At 42.9% G+C, this 17,637-nt stretch overlaps 1 protein-coding gene across 10 annotated transcripts in view; it reads left to right on the forward strand.

The window, feature by feature from the left end:
- LPP (LIM domain containing preferred translocation partner in lipoma) overlaps window positions 1-17,637 on the forward strand; it is a 670,167-nt gene that overhangs the window by 51,200 nt on the left and 601,330 nt on the right. For 4 of the 10 annotated variants that reach the window (XM_063111717.1, XM_063111724.1, XM_063111706.1 and 1 more), the window contains exon 3: window positions 11,151-11,273. The exons of 4 other annotated variants lie outside the window; for them this stretch is intronic. The gene's annotated coding sequence lies outside the window, so the exon portion shown is untranslated. Of the gene's footprint in view, window positions 1-10,906; window positions 10,925-11,150; window positions 11,274-17,637 lie in introns of those variants that run through there. 2 more of the 10 variants (XM_063111766.1, XM_063111775.1) reach the window with 2 other exon arrangements.

Below are 17,637 nucleotides of genomic sequence, written 5' to 3' on the forward strand. Positions count from 1 at the left end.
CAGCTGTCTGTGGTGCCTGACGTCGCGTGAGTACATCACTGCCAGAGCAAATGGCATTTCTGCTTGCAGACGCGGGGCTTACAGCTCAGCGGGTCGCCTTGCTTGCACGGTGATGGGACACATTGCTGGGAATACTGGTTGCTTTAATTTGGGGTGTGGACAGCTGCTTTCCCAGGAGAGTACTTCTCACAGTGAGATTTAGAAACAGGATCTGCCTGAGGAAAAATTCTATTTGTATATTAAAAAATTAGATAGATATTTCCTCCCACTTGAGGCCTAGCTTGAGTCGGATAGAAAGATAATTTGGGAATGTCATTGTCTGATTGCTAGGGCTAAAGCAAGAAGCCAAAAGGGATGTTTATGGACACTTGGAGTGAATTGGTTTTAGCTTGAAAAGCCGGTTTATGGTCTAACTTAAGAGTATGTAGAATGTTGGTATATAACATTTGCATGGCATCCACAGTCTGGAATAAGTACAAGGAGTGTGGGACACTGTGTAGATTTAATGGACTGTCAGAGATGGAAGGAGTCTTGGAGATTATTCAGTCCATCTGTCTCATTTTACAGCATGATAATGGGCAGTGGAAGCCCAGGGAGCATAGCTCACTTGCCCTGAAGGCACAGGGATGATTAGGTAGGATTTAAACCCAATCTTCTCTCTCTCAGTTCATTCTCCTTCCACTAGACTTAAGATGCCTCCTCAGGTGAGGTGGAGGAAAATGCCTGTTTTGCAGATGAGGAAATTGGAAGATACCAGAATAACCCACGCTTACTGATCTAGTTGGTGAGAAACTGAGGACTGGAACCTGCTTCTCCCAGTTCAAACCTCTTTCCATAGTACATGGGCTCAAATGCCTGAATTTGTTATTTTTTTAAATTTTACTTATTTTTTTCTTCTTTGGTTTCTACTTACCTTTCTCTTCTTTAGGTCATGTGAATATTGGTTGAGTGCTACCTTCTGATCTCCTTTGCTGCCTGTATCTTTTTCTTTCCTGAAAAGGGATGATAGCTTGTCCAAAAGACAGAACTGAATAGTGTAGACCTTTATTTCCATCTCATCAGTGGCAGGGTAAATTATGCACGGTCCCTGAAATAAGGGCTTTCCATCTAAGCCTCTGCCGCTAGTATCGAAGCTGTAAGAATTCTGGAGTATTATTCCCATTCAAAGGTGAGCCCTGATTTTAGCTAGAGTTTACACACGCACACACGCACACACGCACACACTCGCGCGCTACACTTTTTTAGCCTGCTTTAATGTGACCAAAGGAGGACACAGACCAAGAGGGCACCGCCCACATCTTACACAGCCATAATGAGTAACTCTTTGTAGTCAGCCCAGTTTCTGATCAGCTTGAGTGCCCCCGTCTCCAATGCAGGGAAGATGGTTAGAGCTGTCTTTTGGGGAAGCACTTGGATGCCAATGGCATTAGGTGGCAGATGTAATAGAGCAGAGGAAGTGCTCTGAGACCCCTGTTTGTGCTGGCCAGTGTCGAAGGAAGGGGATGCAGCTTTCTAAGCTGTCTGAGGGAACTTGCACAGGACTTCCGGGAACCTGCATACAACCTGTCTCCTTCTCTGACCCGCCTTGAAGAAAGAAGGCTTGGAATGCTTTTCTGCTGGTCTGCTGAGGGACCAGGGCACTAGGAAGTGAGGGTTGGTAATACCAGTATGAATGCTAGTACTGTTAATAAAGACAACTGACATGATTGGTGCTTCCTGGGTGCTAAGCACTGGGCTAAACACTTTACTTGAAATATTCAGTCACTACTACAGCTGTTTGTGAGTGGGTACTATTTTATTTTAAATTTTGGTGAAATATATGTGACATAAAATTTACTATCTTAATCGCTTTTAAGTGTATAGTTCAATAGTGTTAAGTGCATTCATATTGTTGTGTAATAAGTCTCCAGAACTCTTTTGACCTCGAGAAACCAAAATTCTGTACGCATAACCAACAACTCTCCATTCTCTCCTAACACGGTTCTTTTTGTCTTCTAAGTGGAATCATGGAGTATTTGTCTTTTTGTGACTGGCTTATTTCACTTAGCATAATGTCCTCAGGGTTCATTCTTGTAGCATGTGTCAGAATTTCTCCTTTTTAAAGCTAAATGATTTTCCATGGTATGGATAGACCACCTTTTGTTTATCCATTTAGGTACTATTTTTTTTTACCTCCATTTTATAGAGGAAGAACAACCTAAGGTTTCGAAGAGTTAAGTAAGTTGCCCAAAGTCACACAGTCAGTGGTGGAGGCTGGGATTTGAACCCGAGCAGTTTGACATCAGAGCGCACGTGAGCAGGAGTAAGCAGAGAGTGGATTCTGGTTGGCAAGAGTGTGACAAACCAGAGTGATTCTTAACGGGATAGTGACACCTTCTCACATACTGCTGTGACATTTCAATAAAGTAGGTGTTTGAGAGGGCAGCACACAGGTATTTTTCTTTGTTTTGTATTGGCCTCTCAGGAAGCTCAGGGCCAAATTTGAAGCCCACCTCTAGCAAATGGTGTGAGACTTATGGCTCTTATTTTTCATAACCGTTTTTGCTTTCCTTTACCTTATTTTCCCCTCTCCCTCCCTCATTTTCTCACTTAAAAAAAAATCATGAACAATAGCTTCTTCTATCAGGTACTTCAGACTCTTTCTGAAATATATAAATAAATGGTGTGGTATGTGGTATTTTGGGTACTCTGTGGTCTGTGGAGTAGTGGGCAGAGACTGGTGGTTGTTTTTCTGACCAGCCTCTGCTTCTAACTCGGTATTTCGCTTGGGCAGTGCTGCTCCTTCTGAGCCTCCTTTTATTCACCTGTTAGACGAGGCTGCTGTTGATGACAGCAAACATTTAGTCTGTGCTGCACTGTACAGTAAGAACTCTGTGTGTTTTATCTAATTCTCGCAGCACTCTCACAAGGCAGCTGCTGCTCTCCCCGTTTTACCTATGAGAAAAGTAAGGCCCAGGGAACTGAGAAAACTTGCCCAATCTCTTCCCGCTCTGAGTGCAACAATGGTGATCCGTGTCTGATTGACTCCAAAGCCCAGGACATTAGCCACAGTGCCGGACTGCTTTCCTTTAGGTAATCTGTCAGATTTCTTCATCTGTGGCATGTGTTCATCTAATTTTATTACATTTTTATCGAGTTCCCACAGAACATGCCTTGCACTCTTCTGGGTACTATCCCAGTACTCGGTTTAGAGCAAATAAGAAGACACATGCAACAAGGATCCCTTGAATCTTATACTCTAGTGAGGGTGTAAGATGAGAAATGAACACATAAATAAGAACACATAAATGACAGGACTCACAAAGGGCACTGTGACTGTGAGTGAGTAGAGGAAGGGCTCTGGGAGGCAGTGTTTAAGCTGAGATCTGAATGACAAGAATCCAGCCATGTCAAAGTCATGGGAAGAACACTGTGGCAGTGGGGCAGCCAGTGCAAAGGTCATGAAGTGGGAATGCCTTTGTGTTTGTGGCACAGGTGGTGGGCTGCAGGGGGAGAAGCACAGGAGGAAAGCCCACAGGGGCTGGTAGGTGTTAGTGAGCTGGAGACCTAGTTTCTTTACACCTGAGTCCAGGTGTGATGGGAACCGTCTGAGTTATGTCTTATAAACATCATTCTGACTCCCGTGGGGCAGGAAATGGATTGCAAGGCAGGGGCAAGAGGAGATCCAAGAAGGTTAGGAGAAGACTTTTGCCATAGTGCAGGTGAGAGGTGGTGGTAGCTTTGACTAGGGTCGTAGAAGTGGGGCGGGAGGGAGAGAAGCATATATATTCAGTACATGCTTGGAGATGATTGTCTATAGGATATCAGCTGTGATTTCCTTCAGAGAAATGTCAAGCTAAATGATCAGGAATTTGGGAGACCAAGAGGGAAGTCAAAATATATGCAGCAGGGGTTGCACAGATGAGCAATTCCAGAATTCCAGGACAAAGGAGTGTCCCCTCCCCGCCCCCCCCCCCCCTGCCACCCCGCCGGTTGCTAAGCTTGAGCTTCTGGCCAAGGAACGGAGGGCAGTTGCTTCTTGCCTCTGATTTCCAGGCTGAGAGTTGTTGAAATGCCCCAAAATAAGCCCCGCAGAATGTGCAGCTTCCTTTGCTCTCCCTGGGTATTTTTTATAAAGCATTCTTTCCCACCAAGAACATGGAACATTCAGAGTGCTGTTGACTTTATGCGCTGTATTTAACATACTGTTTTTTCTTGATGTGTTGTCTGTTCCTTCAGAGATTTCTGCTTCCTGTCACCTCCCTGGTGAGGAGCCTCCAACCCCCATGTAAGATGGTCCTGGAAGGCTCAGTGGGAGCCCGTAAGACCTGCGACTGCCAAGTCCCACCTTGGCTTGAGGACTGTGGCCCAAGGGCACCTGTCAGAACGCCTCTTTCATTTACATTTGAATTCACACCTGCTGGCCTTTGCTGGCTCTCTGTAATTCATTTTAAAGGGCGAGGCTTTCCTGCAAATACTCCATTTTTCAGTGGAGAAACTAGTTTCAGAGAAGTTAGGTGATTTAGTCAATGCTCCACAGCAAGGTAGTGGCTGAGTTAGGTTGAGAATCCAAGATTTCTGACCAAGCCCTGTGCTCCAGCCACCAGACCCAAGCGCCTTGGCATGTGACCTCCTGCCCCTGGGTATCCCATGGTGATCTTATACACAATCTGCCTAAGCCAGGAGATGCTCAGATTTTATAAACCAAGTCATCTAAAACTCCTTCCTGAAGTTTCTTCACACACTCCTTTTCAAAGAGTTTGTAGTCTATAGTTACCAGGTTTAAAAAAAAATCAATTTAGCATCATCTCTTAGAAATAGTGTTTTGTTTTTGCTCATTCGAGTTTCTTTTAAAATTTCTTTCATATTACCCATTCATTTAGTCAGCAAACATTTATTGAGTTCTTACTGTATGCCAGGCATTGTGCTAGGTGCTGGGGATTGATTCAAAGATAATTTGGAGGCGTATAAAAGGGGAGTGGATAATTACAGCACAGTGAGATAAGTGCTATAATAGAGGGATATACAAAGAGCTAGAAATAGCACTATGAATAACATCTCTGAACAAATTGCCTTCTTTTTCCTTTTGGATTATTCCCTTATGTATATTGCCCAAAGTGGGATTACTGGGTCATTTAAAAGATGAAAACAATTTGGCACAAAGAGATGTAATGACTTGCTTGGGGAATACAGCTCAATTTTCAAAAGGAGAAAAAAAATTGTTGACAACTCCATATTTAGACCGTTTCATCAGGAGGATTGGGCAGTTTTTATGCTACCCCTGACAACATGGTGGCTTCCAGGGGAGCATCTCTTCTAAACATGACAGCCTGCATGGAGAAATGCATGTCCTCATATTTAATCCTGCAAGTTAATTGTTTTCACAAGAACCTAGTATATGAGTATTATTGTTTCCATTTTTACAAATGAGGAAACTGTGCCTTAGTTAAAAGGAAGTGACTTGCTCAAGATTCCATAGTTAACGAGTGAAGAATCCAAGAGTCGAGTGCCATTCCTGTGATCCCACAACTCCCATCCTGATCTCTGTGCTGTGTTCACTCACTGCGGGTATTTATGCTCTAGCCGGGGCCTGGAATTTATGTAATGAATCGTAGAGACTCTTCTCAAGAGGGTCAGAATCTACAAAAATAGGTGTAGACTTTCTCACTCCCAAAGTCATGGCCAGGGAACAACTCCCTCTATACATTGACCTGAAAGGACCTGAGGGCCCATCATTCCTGAGCCTGGCTCTAGTCCTGAAAGGCTATTTGCATGGCCCTAGCCTTGGAGCACAGAATCCCTTGTAAAGCTGAAACTGTGCCACAAATCTGCTTTACAACATTTGTTATTTTCCTAGTATTTAATGGCATTAAGCAAAAACTCTTGCCCCTGGTGTCCAAGGCCTATCATAACCAGACACCAACACGTGCTGACAGTGGACTTTTTTGATGCTCCTGATCATTCACCCTTAAATCAGCCACACTCCATGCCAGTCCCCACACCTACCCTGCATTTTCTCAGCTTCATGCTTTAGCTCCTGCTCTTCCTTTAGCCTCAGATGACTTCTCCCTTCATCCATAGAACTCTTAGTCCTCCTGCGAACTTCTGCATAGACGCCACTTTCTGAAGGAAGTAATCCCTCATCACCTTCTGCTCCCCACTGTCCACTCCCCCACACTGAAAAGGATCTCTGTTTTCTGTTCTGCTATGAGACAATACAGTATAAATGTATAAGCGTGGGATCTGGATTTGAATCCTGGCTGTGATACTTCCTAGCTGTCCGTTAACCTGCTTGAGCCTGAGTTTCCCCATTTGTCAAATGGTATAAATGATCACCCCCTGTCATAATGTGTTATGAGGATCTGCTTTGGTATTTGTGCTGCTTCTGTGACACTTGCCTTCTCCCTTTTTATGTCTTTTCTCTCCTCCTAAACGGGAAGCTTCTTTGAGGGCAAGGAGGGTATCACAAATTCTTGAAGACTTGGACATATGGAAACTGCTACAAAGTCTCCTTTAAGGGAAAGGAAGCTTCCATACAACCTAATTGTTGACATCAGTGTAGGCTCATTACTAGTTGACGACACCAGTCACATGGTGCCAGGCCTGTCTGGGAGCTCTGTGATGTGGAGCTTTGGGTAGAATCAGATGATGGGCTGGAGACCGGCTGTAGACTTTTTCTGTCTCTGAAAGCAGGAGCCGGAGGCCTATCCAGCTTGTCCTGAGTTGGGTGGTGCTAGCAGTTCCCTGAAGGCAGAGAGGTAGTCCTGCTTGGAACATGAGACTTGATTTCTTGCTTGGTTCTTCCATGGGTCTTTTCTGTGGGTTAGAGTTCCAGACTTAGAGGAAAGAGTCAGCAGAGATGTGGGTTACAGGCAACTCTGAGAGCCACCTTCTTTTCTGACTTCTCTGTGGATGGGGCCACAGAGAAGTAGTCCCTTTGGAGGAAGCTGTCCTTTAGACACTCCCACCCTTACTATACTTGGAAGCAGACTACAGAAGGGGATTCATTTCTTAAAGGGATAGCCCTGCCATTTAATTTTCTCTTGCATCATTTCTCAAAATGTGACACCTATGAGTTTCAGGGTCCAAATACGTTACCCTGGGACACAAGGTCCTCCATGTTCTTCTGGAGGCAGCACGCCCTTCTGGCCTCATGTGTCACTGCACCACTCCATGTCCTCTGTGGCTGGCCTCACCAGATTACTCACTTTCCCTGAGAACACCCTGAACTCATCCTCCTCAAGACCTCTGCACATCGTGTTCCCTGCGCCTATTTTCCTCCTCCTCATACATGGAAATCCTCTTGGGCATCCAGGCTTAGTTTAGAAGTCATGTCATCTGCAGAGAACTTCCAGGCCCTCAAAAGGACATTGCATGTGGTTGTTTGCACGTGCTTTTGCACGTGTTTCATTCCATCTTGTGTGTTCTAGTGTGTCCACAGTGAGGCTGTGAGCTCCCAGCATGTCGGACTCAGCACCTTCCCCTACTAGTCGGACACACTGCCTTATCGAGGACAGGAGGTGATAGCAAACTTCTCTTTTGTGCACTTCTGAAGGCAGGACACGTGACATCGGGTCAGCTAACAGTAGCTCCAGAGTTTGGCCGTTCTCAGGTTACCCATAATTTGTTTGATCATGAGCCCAGCCATTTGAATTCTGTTTCTGAATTGGCCTGATATCAGCTCGTTGCTGGCCTTTCTCAGGCCTGTTTCTCACATACCAGTAGATGTCTGCTTAGTGCCAGTTCTCTGAGCTTTCTATTTCATTTAAGAACAATAACAGCAAGGTGGAACACAGGAAGGATTTACCTGCTTCTAATATGAACATATTTTTTTTTAGTTCGAAAAGGTAGGCATTGTTTTTATCCCAAAGCTCCTTGAAATGTGAAAACAGCAGGATTTGTTTTTAAGGTGTATTTCTGCCCTTAGCGGAATAACTGTACATATTATAATTGTTACTCCAAATTAATAAAACCTGTGTCAAAGAGCTTGATTTTGAAGATTCGGATCAAATCCTGTCTTTACCACTTACTAGTCCCGAAACGTTGGGCAGGTGCCTAACCTCCTTGATCCTCAGTTTCCTCAGTGTACAATTGGGAAATCTTTCTCATAGGGTTGAAGGAGAGTTGAAATAAGATATTGGACATGAAATTGAGATTTTATTAGTGTGTGTTTCTAAAATCTGAATTTAGAGGCCATTTTAAAATAGCTGTTCCAAAAAGTTTGCTTTTGAAAGAAAATATTTAGATATGTAAGTTTTCAGGCATGTGTTTTACTGTATTTTTTGAATGATAAAATAAATGAATTTACAGTGAGGGGACATACAGTATCTAACAAACTTAGGGAACAGACATGGCTAATAAGACTCCGTTTACTTAGTCCAAATAAATTAGAACCTCAGAATCATAGGCTTTGAGAAATTATAGACACTTTGGAAGGGGCTGAACGTGAATTAATGCATATTGTATGCAGGCTCTGTGCTGTACATGTTGGATATGGAATCCTAGGGAATGATTACGTAACACCCTGTTGGGTAGGTGGTGTCAGCCCCATTTTGCAGACAGGCAAGCTTGAGCTTAGAGAGAAGTTAAAGTCATTGACAGAAGTCCGACATCAAAGCCTTGAACTTCAAACTGTACTCATGATGGCTTCTAGAAATCATTTCCATTTACAGATGTGACAAGACCCACTTTTACTTTGTGGATTCTTTATCCTCTCCCTCCAGCGACAGCCACTAACTCAGGGCCAGATAAAGCAGTGGAAATTTGCGGCCCTGATGTTCCATAACTTGTTTAATGAATCTAGATGTGTCTTGACTTTTCCTGCCAAGAATCTGCCCATAAAATGTATTGTTTTGAGCTCCTTTGACAGTATCCATTCATCAACCTTTACTTCTTTTCTTCTCTTTTGGAGAGAGATTTGCCATTGCTCATCTCTGCACTGAGGTCAGCAGTAAATAGATTGGAAGAGGGCTTCATATTTTCTTTTAAAAAAATACAGGTGGAAAATCGAATTCATTGACTATTTTCCACCACTTTTTTCTGTCCTTTATGGGCAACCATGTAGAAGTGGCAGGGGGCTGGGAGTGGATGATCTAGGCTCTCTCTAATCTGTCACTGGCCAGGGAGGGAGAGGACTTCAGGCCAATCCATTATTTCCATTTTAGGGCCTTAGTGTCTTCATCTGTAAAGAATGAGGGTACTACTAGTGATTTCTAAGAATTTAAAATTCTGCATGTTTTGTGGTGTCAAAACCATCAATTTCTGCTGAGCTGTGTAATCCTGCAGCTGTTTCTCTGATACTTTTCAATCTTTAGATTTAATCTATTCAACAATGTATAATTTTTTAAAGGGAAGCTTTTATAGGCACTACTGAAATATAAGGGTGGGGAGGGGATAAATGGATGTTAAAAAATAGAAAACAACCAATTAAATAGTATATAGTATGTAATTCTCCTTGGAAACTTACCACGAAATTGAGGAGCACTTTAACAACTGGTAATTTAAATTGCATTTGAACTCTGCTAATGGTTTGTTTGCATGGGAACTTCAATCATTTCACAGCGTTCTTTAGTAAAGCTGCTTGTTCTCTTTATGAAGAAGAAGAAAAAGAGTATTGAAAGAGAAGTTGACTATAGAAAACGGAGACCACTTTTATTGGTACAGGGAGGGAAGCTGGAGGAGTCTAGGAGTGAGACTCCCCAGGGCCAAGGGTGCGTAGCTTTTCCTTTCAGTGAAGTTTAGAAATCTGGGAAGTCAGATGCCCTTTGCTGAAACTGTTCTGATTTGTATCTCTCTCTGCAAGGAGAAGCTTTGTTTTCATGGGGCTTGAAGGTGGGTAGCTGTCTTTTTGTTTTCTGTAAGATCGCACTGTCTACAGGTCCAACAATGGCCTCTGAACAATGCATTCTCAGCAAGTTTGAACTTACGCCTCTCTCTCATTTCAGTGGATATGGCTTTGAGAATTCTGAAGTCCTTCAAGACTCCTAGTTCTGTGGAAACTCATTGCTTTGTTGGGATCATTTTGATTATGCTCCATTTTCTCTACTCAATTTCTTTCTGTTGTTGGAATATACCAAGAAAGATTGGAAGCAGGTGTTCAAAGGCATGGGTGTGTAAGACGTGGTTTTGTTCCAAAGCTGATTGTGTGACTGAGGGCAAGTCCTCTGCCCAGTGAGTCTTGGTATCCTCTGTCAAAGTGGATGGTAACTGGATCCAGTGGAGCGAGCTCTGGATTGCCTGCTACTAATGGTGGGCTCCTGGAATGGTCTCCTCCCTCTCCTGGCCCCCAGTTTCTCATCCTATCAGTTGGGCCATTTTTAAGGTCCCTCCCAACTTTGAGTTTGAATGGGCATTTGAACACTGAATGACATAATACAAGGGTACTTCAAAAGTTCATTGAAAGATTTGTTTTATCCTTTAATTCTGTTCTTCCACAAACTTTTTGAAGTACCCTCACATACATGAAACAATTGTATGATGGGTTAGATATATTTAAAATAACAACAGTGAAGATGGGTGTGGTAGTGTTTCTGGTGTGTGGATTTCTCCTATATACTCAGAGGACAAGTTTTATAACAGCCCACTGTCCAGGAATACTTGTCTGTTGAAATATATATTGTACAATCTTCAGCCAAATAGTAATAGTTCTTAATGAAATAAAACTTATAATGAGGACTCACCAGGAAGTGTCAAGATTGTTCAGCTCTCTATTGCTCACTGGCTCATGTTTTTCAGGCAAGGGAACTAGAGTTCAGAAGGTTCACTAGGTCCCATGTTTGGAAATCTGACCCCAAACTCATATTTCTTTTCTTTTTTTATTTGGTGTAGTTCAGATTTATCTGTTAATTTTTTTCTTTCCTAAAACGTATCTAACCAATTGATCTCTTTTGCCTCCATTATTAAGATGATGCAGTTTTCCTGGGAGAGCTGAGATACGAACACTGAGGTACTAGCATTCTCTTTCCTATCATTCTGTGATAAATCAGTGAAATAAACGTACCAGGAACTGACTGGGGGTTTAGGAGGTATAGAGGTAGGCTACTGAAGTTGTGGGTTTCAAGCTTGGCATCATTCCCAGTATTGCCTGGATCAGAGACTTCATAAACCTGGGAAGTTCTGAAGCTGGTAAGACCCTAGAAGTTCATATGCATAACTGCCTCCCATTTCCACAGGTGGGAACCTTGAGGCTCAGAGGCAGGACAGAAGGTAGAATCCAGTCACCTGATTCCCAGTATACTGCTTTTTTCACTGTTCTACTGGGCAGTCATCAGTGGGAAGATATTTTTCTTCAATTGGTGAGTCCTACTCCAAAAAGAAGACTTTTCCTTTTTAAAATCAATGTGAATGTTTTAATGAGTATTAAAAAGTAGTGGTTTCCATTTAAAGCATGAACACCAGTAACTAGGATGGATTAAGAACTATAGAGGAACCGAAATGTCCTTCTTGTTTTCTTGAGTTGATTTTTTGGCAGTGAGCAAGATATAATAATATTAAATGACAGGGCTCAGCTCTTAGAAGGTGGCATGCAGAGAAACTGGAAGAAAATTTGGAGTAACAGTGATTTTGGATTGCCAATAACTGTATTGTTTCCTTCTTTCTCCTTTGACATGGAGAGGAGTGTTCTTGAAATTGAAAGACCAAGATGAAAATGACAGTGAACAATGTTATGGACACTTGTCAGGAAAGAAAACAATATTATTGCGTGTCTCTTGTTTACCCCTGTGCAAGGTGCTTCTTCTTTTGCAATCTTATTTTATTTTCACAACAACCCTCTGAGGTAGGGGAGGCTAAATTTACTTAGGCAAAGGGTGTGAATCTTTGTTCTAAGAGTCTGCTAGAGCTCCTTTGGAACCTGAATGTGAATCCTGTTGCATGCTTTGACAGGAAAATGGTGACCAGGTAAGGTAAGCCTTCCCTTGTGTTTTGGGGCATGTCTGTATTTAGTGCGTAGAATAGAACATCATGTTCTAAAAAAATGGGGATGGTGAATAGAATCAATGGTGTGCGGGACCCTGGGCCATGGTGAGATCTGAGGAAGATACCTGGAGAATTCTGGGTAAAGCTTCTGCTTAGGATTCTAGATTTGCCATCTCTGTGCTGAGGGCCAATCCATATGTGCTCCAGGCATTGGCTTTATACTGAGTAAATAATATGCCTTGCCATGATTGTGGTATAGTTTTTCAAAACAGAGCAGATGCTGCTATGATTGATAAAACCTAACTTCATTTAAAAGTGTGACTGAGTTTATGGTTGTGTTTCATTGCTGTGACTTTTCTTTGTCAATGTATCTTAGTGCAGCTGACTTTCTGTGCACATATTGATCTGCATCCTACAAAAGGCTGGAAGCCATTGCTTTGACTCAAACATTTTAGTTTGTTAAGATTTCAAGTATGATCTTGAGTATTTTTCCTCTAGCATACAGTTTAAGCATCAAATGGGAATTTTTTCCTGCTCTACCTCTTGAGATTTTTCAGTGTTTAAAATTCAGTTGTGACGAATATGAAGCCCTGCACTTAAATTAAAAAAAAGAAATCTAATGTGTGATGACAGAATGGGAGAGATTGCCTTACCAGAAGCAAGCTGGAAGAGACTTGGAGGTTTTGTTGTTTGTAAGGTAATTATGAGCCAACAGAGGCTTTTGTCTTTTAAACGCTGTTGCAGCCTTAGACTGTATGAAATGAAGAACAGTGTCTGCAACAAAGTGGGTGGTTGATCCTGAAAACCTAGAATACCTGGGAATGGGCACATCCCGAGGTAAGGTGGGCTTTGGGCCCAGTTTGAGCAGGACTGCAGCTCTGTTTCTCTGCCACACTCCTTGCTGTGCCCACTTTTGTGTGTTGGTTTATCCTCAGATGTTTTACCTCGCAGTCATGAGATGACTGTCTACTGCAACTCACGCTATAGGCATCCTCCTTTCATGTGGAAGAAAGAGAGCCTGTTTGCCATATTTTCATAGGTTTGGGCTATTGTGCATTCCTGATGCAGTCACTGAGGCCAAGAGGATGAGACTGTGCTAGTTGGCACGTATGAACTGGGGCTCTCCTAGAACTGAATTTGGAGACAGTCCCACCCAAACCTCATGGCAGCCACACAGTGGAGAAGAGGTGGTCCCTCAAAGGAATATCTGGGTGCTGGTAGGAGGGGGAGAGAGGACTAGAACCCATGTGGGCAACCATGGACCTCTTGCACACCTGTATACCCCCTATAAGAACCACCCTAGAGTGCTGGGTTTTAGTTCTTGCCTCACCTTCTGTAAAGGACATTAACCATCTGGACTCTTCATGAGGTGCTGAGAGGACCAGAAATGATGTCCCACCAAGAATTGCGAAAGGAATGAGAATGTGGAGAAGGCAGATGCTGGGACACCCCTGATCATGGTCTTCGAGAATGTAAAACCCAGTAGGAAGAGGGACGGCATCTCTTATTCATGCAGGTGTCTCCACAGCTTTGTGGGGTCTCTGGCACATAGAAGTTGCACCATGCATTTTCATGCATAGAAAGAATGCATCCGAGGCTATCCTTTTCCCTCAGGGTGTTCTATCAGGTACTGGCTGACTCTGCTGCGGAGCTATGGGAATTCTAGCACAGATGAGGCCAAACTGCATGGTTTTAGGAGAATAAAACAAATGACTAGGCAGAAAGAGGCTTTTGGGACCAGTATAGCTTAAGAAGTGTGTGGGTACATAAAATGGCAGTGAATATTGTGGGATGGGCTGACAGATGGCCTGCCAAGTATTAAATGTGCTCACCTAGAAAAACAACATCCTTCTGCCCTCTCATTTTCTGGATTTGAGAATTGGTAACAATAATTATTGCCCATCCTACCTCTCATGTTTGTTTAAAGCAAGTGTGTTGATAGATGCTAACCTGTTTTATAAACTATAAAGTGTGCTCCATACATGATAGGTCCTTCCTCCCAACTCTGCACCCCCATCCCCCCAAGATTGGATGGGCACTACCTTGTCCTCTGTCTTGTAAAGAAGCTAGATCTGGAACCTTGCTTAATAATGATGGCTAAAGGTGAAGTAGAATTGTGTATTCTTATTATTTCACATTAGTTTTTGCCCATGGCAATAGCAGGTGGAAGGAGGTAGGTCTGGAGACCTAGGAAGATCAGTGCTTGAGAGACCCACAGAAACTACAGTCTAGCTGACTTGGCTCTTGCTTTGTTTGATTAGATAATCACACCTTCTGCTCCAGGCGTGACTGGCCCAGTGGGAGTCAGGAAGGAAGTTATTTCCCTCTGTTGATAACAGTGTACAATTGTTGACTGTAGCCAAGGGCTTTCAGTTTTAATATTTCCTCTTTGGTCCTCAGAAGTATCAGGTATTAGTTTCTGCCGGAAGCAAAGCGTTGGTCACTTCCGTCAGAAGTGAATATCTTGGCTCTCTACGATTAGTCAGGTGGTTCTGGGAGTGTGTGACCATCTGCTTGTACAACATTTACTGCTTTTATGTTATTTGCTTCAAAAATCACAAGAGGACTTGCTGGATCTGAGCAGCGACCCATCCAGCCTCCTGAGACTCTGTGGCTTTTCACGTAACCCAGGGATGTCTTGTAGAAGGTATGTTTGTTGTCCATGAAAGTAAAAAGTAGAGCTCTCTCTCTTTCTCTCTTTTGCCTCCTTGTTCCCAATTCCATATTCTTCTATTTCTTGGTTTCTGGTACAGTGGAGATGACCTTGGGCATGACTGTAGGACATCAGAGGAATTTGTGGGTTCTCCCGCATTGGGTTTCTATGCAGGAGAAGGGATCTGACATGTGAATGGATGGAAAGTCCTTTGTAGATTGCTGCCAGATCTCTACCTTGGTTCATAGAGTATGTGCTTATTTTCCGCCCTGATCCCAGTGTTGTCTGGAGGTTAGTGAACCTCATGATCTTTAGGATACCATGGTATTAAGTCATTAGGCCCAGTCTCTCACCTTGAATCTTATAGAAAGACATACACATAAGAGAGAAACATATATTAGAAAAGTATTATTTGCAACACATTTATTAATCACCAAATGTGTTTCAGGCCTCTTGTTAGGTTCTTGGGAAATGGAAGGAAGTTATAACCTCAGATTTTACAGGATGTAGATGAAGGTTTGGGAGAGTGGAAAAGATTGGGAACCTTGGAGAAGGCTTCCTGGAGGGGGGATCTGATCTCAAAACTTTCCAGTGAGCCATGGAGCTTCATGCCACAAGCCCAGGCTTTTGGCAGAGTGGGCCTCTGGCCACGTTTTGGCCCACGGGGGCTGGACATGTTCTAAAGGGGGATGTAGCAGATATCACAATATTGCTGGGTAGGTAAGAAGTCTCTCACCTTCCACCTGTCATTCAGTTTCCAGCTCATTCCCACCAACATGCTGCTGCAGAAAGCGCTGTGTTGACTCTGTGGTGCAGTGTAATTATATCCACGGTCATCTCTGTATGGCCAGAGCATGCCTGGGTATATGTCACCAAGCTGGAAAACATCTCTTCATTCTTGGAGATAAGGGTTTCTTTCAAGAGTTCCTGATATTGAATCTCTTATGAACTATTTCCTAAGCCTCATGAAAAATAGTGGAATTAGTAGGGACTGTTAAAATAATCTAGTTCTGGGCATTTCAAACTTTGCTGCTATCTTACTTATCTATAGTAGTGGTTAACAGATTACCCCAAACTTAGCACCCTAAAAGAAACATTTATTATCTCACTGTTTCTGTAGGTCAGAAATTTGGGACCAGCTTAGATAGGTGTCTTAAGGTCTCTCATGAGGCTGCAGTCTAGGTGTTGCTGGACCTGCAGCCTCATCTGAAGGCTCAGCTGGGGAAGATCTACCACTAAGCTCACTCACATGATCATTGGAAGGATTTCATTCCCCTCAGGTTGTTGGACTGGGGGCTTCAGTTTCTTGCCATGTGGGTCTTTCCATAGGGCAGCTCACATGCAGCTGGCTTTTTTCAGAGTAAGTGAGCAAGAGAGAGTCCCCAAGATGCAAGCTACAGTCTTTTTTGTAACCTAGTTCTGGAAGTTACACACTATTCCCTCTTCCTTATTCTTTTTGCTAGAAGTGAGTCACTAAATCCAGCCCACACTCAATGGAAAGTATTGCACAAGGGCATGAATACAAGGAGGTAGAGTTATAGGGGCCGTCTTAGGGACTGCCCACCAGAGATAGCCCAGGTTACACGGGACGTGCTGAGGTTGGAGTGGGGCTTACCTGGAGCTACTGAATAAACTCAGCAAACTTCTGTGGATCAATTTTGCTTGAAGACTTTTTTGGGGAAAACTTCATTTAAAAATCTTATAAACATTTATATATAATAACAGAGAATGTAAAATTGGCATGGCTTTTCAGAGGAAAAACACAAGTTTCCAATTAATACTCTGCTCCCATACCTCTACATTTTTGCCCTCCTCAGCAGTTACAGCTGCGTTGGTAGAAGCATGTGAAAATTCTTGCTTGAGACCTTTGCTGTGTAGGTGAGACACCAAGACCTGGAGATGGGACAGACTTTCTGGGTCCACAGAGTTAATGGGCAGCCAAGGGAGGAACCACATGAAGCTCCTTTCAGTGTTCGCCCTTCCACCTGTCCGCAAAGTCTCTGCTTCAGAACAAGTCCATACAACTTCTAGGTATATTTTCTCTTCTTTTCTTAACCTCTTTCTGTCCCAGAGACAGATTAGGGAAAATAGGTCAAAATTTGGAGCCTTGAGCCTTGTTGTTGTCCCTTTAGTTAGATTTCAGGGATCTCTTTTGGGTCATGCTGTGTCCTGAAAAATTGCATGAATCAGTATTACTTGGCTCAGACAGTGTGTCTCTGCAGTTATGAATAACATTTGTATTAGGAACAGAGAGCTGATACACAACATTACTGTGAGACTGACAGGATCAGACATAAAACCTCAGCCAATACCTTCTGTCTGGCAGAAAGTTTCTTTTCCAGAGCATCCATCTCTTTCCCCCCACCAAAAGTCTTTTTATAAACACGCTCGACAGTTCATTTTATAGAAGATGATAGGTTCCCTTAGAGTCCACCTTAGCAGTTCTAAAAAAATTAATGGGAATGGGAGACTTAAAATCATGGTCAAGCTTATTAGTGGCCCTACAGCCAAGATGAGGAAAGCACAGTTTTGGTCATTGAGAATGTCACTAGCCAGAGTGTTAACACCACTCCTGCTCCATGGTGCCTTTCGACTCTCAATATTTTTTATACTTTTAGTGCTTTCAAAGTGTTTCCTATCAAATATATCTTTTTTATTCAAAGTGCATGATAGGGAATAGAGTATTAGTTGGATGAAGGCCACATGGCTAAGCGGAATTTGGAGCAGGAAGAATACCACATATTAGCTGCATAATCTTCCTTACGTCCTTTAATCAGTTTTTAAACTTGTTTCTGCATCTGAAAAAAGTGGGGCAAATAGTGCCTGCCTCATAGAGTCTTTTGTGCTCACAAAGCAGCAGAATGTATATGAAATGCCTATTGAGTGTGGTACTAGTATATAGTTGGTGCTCACTAAGTGTTAGTTTCTGATCTCCTTAGTCTACAGCTCTTTGCTGGAAATCACCTGAGGCCATTGTCTCATACCCCTGCTTTGTACTGTCCCCTTAGCTTGGACCTGCAGCATTTGCATATGTCACCCCAGATTTCATGTTTTCCTGAATAACTACTAGCCTTAACATTTATAATTTT

The sequence above is a fragment of the Cynocephalus volans genome, chromosome 1 (assembly GCF_027409185.1).
Source record: "Cynocephalus volans isolate mCynVol1 chromosome 1, mCynVol1.pri, whole genome shotgun sequence".
Classification (NCBI taxonomy): Eukaryota; Metazoa; Chordata; class Mammalia; order Dermoptera; family Cynocephalidae; genus Cynocephalus; species Cynocephalus volans.